This window comes from Anser brachyrhynchus (assembly GCF_964034855.1).
Source record: "Anser brachyrhynchus genome assembly, chromosome: 1".
Taxonomy (NCBI): Eukaryota; Metazoa; Chordata; class Aves; order Anseriformes; family Anatidae; genus Anser; species Anser brachyrhynchus.
In genome coordinates this window covers 135,612,949-135,619,233 of record NC_137694.1, presented here as the reverse complement: position 1 = coordinate 135,619,233, position 6,285 = coordinate 135,612,949, and the positions used below count along the sequence as shown (strand labels likewise).

Genomic DNA, 6,285 nt, shown 5'->3' with positions numbered 1-6,285 from the left:
AGCAGAAAGATTTTGCAAAAACAATTTATGAAATTCCTATTCGTATACTTAGACGCAAGGACTGATGTATTCAGGTGACTTTGCTCCTCTTCCATTCAGCAAAACTAAGGAAAGCTCTATCTCAGTAAAATGGCTTGAAAAAGCCATTTGAGCCAAAACTCGAAAGTCATGGGTTTTGGATATAGCGGGCCTAACACAAAATCTGTCTGGTGGAAAATCTTTTCTGGTTGAAGCCACTCATTAAGTCCACTGCCTCCTCTCTACTGTTACGTTCTGTGAATGTCTTTTTCTCACAGCTTGGAGACCTATACAGGGCTTTCAGTGTCACCAGAAAATCCCAGTCTTTGCTTCCAGCTCCAGAGATATAGGCAGAAAGATGAGTCAGTTGTAATCAGACCTGGAGACTGTGAAATCATATTCCGTGTACAATCCACCTAACTCTCACTGGAAAAGTGCTCATTTCTCTTTCCCCCTCTCTATTTCTCTGCATCTTCTGATCTTCCATATTCATACACTTTAGCAAATGCACAATAACACAGCAATATGGTTGATATGACAGAGTTAGGCAGCTGACAATTTCCTACATTTAAGATCACAGTATTATGGTTTCTAAAATATGCAAAGCAGATAAATAGTGGTTATATATTGCTGATAATGGGGAATAGTCTACTGTTTTTTGTTAAATCAAAGAATGACTTTTCACAATAAAGATATTCAAATCTACTTTAAGTTGATTTGACAAATGATTGCTTTTATTTCCTCTTTGCATTTTCTGAATGTTACCAAACTTCTCTAATGCTACAGCTCTGTTCCACACCTATGGAATATTTGATTGTGTAATATCAAGATTTTATGGAATAGGAATTTGGGATAATTACTTTAATCCCTAGTAAGAACAACGCAACAAGACATCTCCCAAAGAAAGCAAATGAAAATTTCATGCCATACTACGCAATTTCATTCCTATCCCATTCTGCAGCAATACATATGCTACAAAAATAAAAGCTATTTTAGGTGCAGATTTGTTGCATATGTGACAGGGTATTGTCTTCTGGATTGTATATACTTATCCACAATTTAAAAGTAATAGTTTGAAAATAACGTATTTGTAATATTTCTGATTTTTTGAAAGATGTGTAGGAAATGATATTTGGATTAACATTGCTGAAGTACTTTTGTCTTTTGTTCTGCCCCCTCCCCCCACCTCCCAGCAATATTCATAATTTCCAAAACATAAGGTTATTTAGGATATTTGATGACTAACAAGATATTCAAGATGAATACCCATTTGAAACAACAGCTTTAAGATGCACTGCTTCACCATGTATCTCTAGAATATGACAGTATTTCATCTGCAAGATATATGCAATATCTATATGTATATACTTAAAAATATAGGATGCTTTTATTTGTAAGAATTATTTCTACAGCATTTATTTAATCTATTCTGTGCATGGATTTTTTACAGTGTAAAAATGTTTTCAGTTTAAATAAGGAACATTTGATCCTGAGGGCAAAACAACAAAGACTTGATGCAACAATAAGAAATCAAATATTTTAATTTAAATTTGATCAAAAAACATATTGTAGCTAGTCCTCTTTTCTAGTCTGTCTCACACATGGAATAGAGACTTGAAGTTTTAAGTAATCCAAATCCTTAAGTAATCCAAATTACAAGACTTTAAAGTTGTGACTGACCTAATTTCTAAAGACATTTTTCATCAGCATTTCAGGAAGTATAAATAACACACATGGTTCTTACGAACTTTGATCTTTTTAGGGCTTCTCTCTTTACTTATTGTGACCATTTCTTCTAGTCCAAGCTATAACATTTTCCTGTACAACCAGGAAGAATTTAAGATAAATTTTCCACATTCATGAACACAGTTCTATGTGCGCTTCATTTAATAAATAAAAAGTGAACAGTCCTTGGATAGTGGCATATCTTAAATTGTGATTTAAACACTATCAAGGAAAAAAAAAAAACAAACCAACAACACATCATTCTTTTCATCCAAGTTTCAAAAAAAAAGTAGGGTTAATTCCTCCAGGTAGTTGGCAACAAATTCAGTTAAATGAATATTATTCCTAGTTATTAAAGTTGAATTTCTATGTAAAGAGCCCTTTTATAGGATATACATCCTCTGTATCTACTTTTGGATCAGCTTCAGAAGAAGCAAATGACATAAAAAGAAAACTTTGTGCAAGCAAAATAAATATTTATGAGGGTCTCAGAAATTTATGTTAAGAAAAATTAAATAAATTTTATAGAAAAGACATGAACCAAAATAGTCAGAAATGAAGTTTGGATTTCTACTCCCTCTGCTCAGTAAACTTTGTCATGCTATGTATGCACCATTGAACTTTGTTGTTGGAAGCAGTTGCATATAGTGTCATTGCTTTCACTCACCAAACAGAACAGGGAATATTAGCACAGACTTGTGAGAAGGGAATACAAAAATATATGTGAGATATGAAATAGTCATTGCTGCAGTCACATGAAAAACATCCTCAGTGCTGTTATGAAAAACATAGTCATTATAGGAGAGTGACCAAAGTGAGGTTTTTGAAAATTGACTTTCAGATTTATATATGGTGAGCAATAAGTGCTCTAGGAATATTGAATATGAGTATAATATCACTCTTATTTAATATTAAGATAAAATGGTGTTTGTAGCTGCTTGAAAATAATCACTGTTCAATTATACTGTTGTAGCCATGTCATGACTCATTATGAAATTCAGAAAAAAAGGTTTTATTTAATATTGTATTTATTTTATTATTTATTCAATTCTATTCTAGGTAAAAAGAAAACAAACAAACAAAAAAACTAACACTATAATCTTGTAATTAAGTGATAACAGAATTCTCAAAGGTACACAATTCTTCTAGATAAAGGATTTCTGCCAAGAATGTCTTGTAAGTCTTACATAGCTTGATAAGTGTTGTTTGCCAAGCTGATGTGATTTTTCTCTCACTGAAACTGTTTCATTAATTTGATGTGTGAGAAATAAATATTTGCTGTGCAATTAATTGGAGATTATTATGGTCTAATGGAAATTTCCCACACAAACCGATATTTGGCCTTTTAGATGCATAAAATGCATATCAGTACTTGGTAAACAGAATGAAGCTGTGGGAAAAAAAATGTGAAAGGCATGTAACTGGTGAACAAAATCGATGTTCCTGTAATAGTTTTGTTCACTACTTTAGTTAAGTATTAACTGAAAATACAGTTTCAGTAAGTCAAAACCAACCAACCAACCAACCAAACAAACAAACAAACAAAAAAACATAAAACAAAAAACTTCCACCAATAAAACAATTACCATGTGTGCAGATATTTGCCAAAGCTATGGAAATGGTAATGACAGTACAGACAGTAAACAATTATTTTATTTTTTATTTAACAAAAATATATAGACATCCTTGCTTTCAGAGTCTCATGCATTCATCTTATATACACAATATTTTATATAAATAAATATATCACTTTATGTTGAGTAAAACAGAAAGTGAAAATAGACACAGAAAACTTTGGGCCAAAAACTGTATTACTTAATAGCAAAGATATTTTTGTCTATGCTATAGTAAGATATATAGATCCATTCCCCGTATTATCTAGACTGAAAATTGCAGGAAAGATAAGATAGACCTCTTGCTCTCGTATCAACACTTAGCCACATCCCTACTGAGGGATTTGATCTAATAGTACTTTTGGTAGTAGCACAATACATAGCTCATAGTTCAAAAGCTATGATTTATTCAATTAACATAAGTAAGCTAGTAAGTAAGTAAGTAAGAAAGCAAGTAAGTAAATACGAGGAAGTCCTGAATGGTAGCTGTTCCTAAGGCTGCATTTCAGAAGCAGCACATATATAACAAGACTAGTAAGTGTACTCAAAGTGAAAATGTATGCAGAAAACTAAGAAACTAGATAAACTGAGAAAATATCACGGAGAAATTATAATTGATTGTATCTCTAATATACATATGGAAAAGTTCAGCAAGGTTATTCTAGATATCCAGTTAGAAGTCATTGTCCACCTCTTTTAAATCCTACATCTACTTTTTTGTGCTTTACATTCATGATAGCCAGCACAATTGCTACAAGACTCCCTACAGTACTAGTCCTTCCCTCTGTAGGATAATTGAACTTTGTCTGAGAAACCAAGGAAGTGCTACATCCAATAGAAGCTAAATAAAACTAGAATAAAGGTAGGCTTGAATCTTGATAAATATTTCTCTTGCAATTGCATGGAACACTTGAAACATAAATATGAATATAAATACGTAAATCGAAATCCAAGTCTATATCTGAATAAATATGATGAATAAAATGGGTCAAAAGGAAAATCTGGGTTCTACATCTGAAAGAGGTGCAATAGGTTTTCAAATACCTTATTTCTGAAACTTCTCTAAATGTCTGGGTGTTTTGTGTGTGTGTGTTTGTGCTTTCATTGTTGTTTGATTGTTTTATTTTTTAATGCCAGCCGCCGTAACAGGAAGTTCCTTAAAAGTTTCTAGATTCAAGAACAGATCTTCCTTACAATAGAAAAATAAATTTCAACATCTTAGGAAAACGTAGTCAGAAAAAAGATACAAATGTATGTGCCTCGTGGTTCTTGAGAATAATGTTAATTAATTTTGTTTGGAAACTCACTTGTTAGTGCTGTGAGCTGTTATTCTGGCTAAAATGCCAAGCTATATTACAATATCAAACTGTGTTATGAATAGGCTTTAAACTTTGGTCTTAAGGTTCCTGTTGGTACATAATCTTTAATGTCAGTTATATTACTGACATATATATAATATTATATTATATTCTTCAATATAACTATGAAATTAAATGGAAAGTAAATGCATTAAAGGAATATTATGGCTCCAAAGGTCAGCATTCTAAGAATAAAAACCAAGCAAATGAACAAATAAAAAAAAAAATTAGATATCACTGTCTATCTGTAAACTAGAGAAAGGAATAATATTTATTTTTATTCTCACTGCTCAATAAGCAAACTTCTTTCCCATTAATTCTGTAGCGACTATCTTGTGTGCTGAAGGCCTAATCAGATCAAGAAATGTACATTATTTTAGTGAGATCTATAGGCTTCAGAAAGCTTAGCCAAAGTGTTCTGTTATGTGAACAAAAGCTAACTCAAAACAAGGCACAGATTTCTATGCCTGAGAGAATCTAGAAAGGCAGAAAATATCTATTCTTTATAAAGTGTAGGTCTATTAAATGATAGATTAGGTTTGTTCTGTAATGTATTTAATGCATAAATGGCAAATGTAAACATAGAATAAAGCAGAAACACAGATGAAGAAAAACAGGGTCAGGTGAATGGAGCAGTAGCAGGAAAAGGGTCTTGCTGAATTATTTAGTATCATTAGAGAGTATCATTACTCAATTTAGATAGTATTAGATAGTATTAGATAGTATTTAGATAGTATTAGATAGTATCATTACTCAACACGATAGCGTAGTTGCAACATGCCTTTACTACAAAACACCACATTGGCAGCTATGGGAGGTTCTTCCATAAATCTTTCTTTAAGCTATAGTAGAGAATACATTTAAATGACAAGCTTTTATCCAAAGGTATCTACGGACATAGCAAGGTATTCCCCAAATACATTCAATATCTAATCTCGGAGCACAGGGAAGGAAACTGAAACAGAATATTAGGCCTGGATCTCAATATCAGAGGTGATACCACTTTTAAGGCAATTCACAGACAATTGCTTTCCCCTTTCTATTTAAAAATTTTGGTAGTATTGGAGCAAGCAAGCTTTACTTACCAACCCCAAGTGCTCGTAACCCTTACTCCTTGGTGCTTTCTCAGTGCATTTCTGGCTGCTTGCATGTTCTGTCAATTTAAGTGACATGCATGCAGAGTGCAAGTGTCCCAAGCTTCCTAGTGAGCAGCTCCCAAGGAGTATTTCCTTTCCTGACATTAACTGCTCTGATCTCTGCCCTGAGGTGAGGTCAGGTCCAGGACCATGGCTGGCTGTAGGGGTCAGCTACACGGAAAGTGCTAAAGGGAAAACATCCTGGTAGTTACTCTGTGAGAGATGACAGAAGAGCAACATCCTCCATCAAAAACAAATATTGCAGTAAGGGATTTGCCAAAGCCAGCAGCAGGCAACAATAACTCTTCCAGAGTTTTTTGGTCTCTTGTGAGAGTGGTACATTAGCTTTTGCTAATGCTTCTCAAACAAATAAGAAACAGCAGCATGAGTCCTGAAAACAGGGAAAGGAACAGCAGCGAGTGAGAAAGCTGTTGA

At 33.2% G+C, this 6,285-nt stretch overlaps 1 long non-coding RNA gene across 2 annotated transcripts in view; it reads right to left on the bottom strand.

Annotated features, from left to right (window-relative positions):
• Positions 1-2,942: 2,942 nt before the first annotated feature.
• Positions 2,943-6,285, bottom strand: part of LOC308188288 — a 14,430-nt gene continuing 11,087 nt past the window's right edge. For both annotated transcript variants that reach the window (XR_013945358.1, XR_013945359.1), the window contains one exon: positions 2,943-6,241. This is a non-coding gene — a long non-coding RNA (uncharacterized lncRNA). The remainder of the gene's footprint in view (positions 6,242-6,285) is intronic.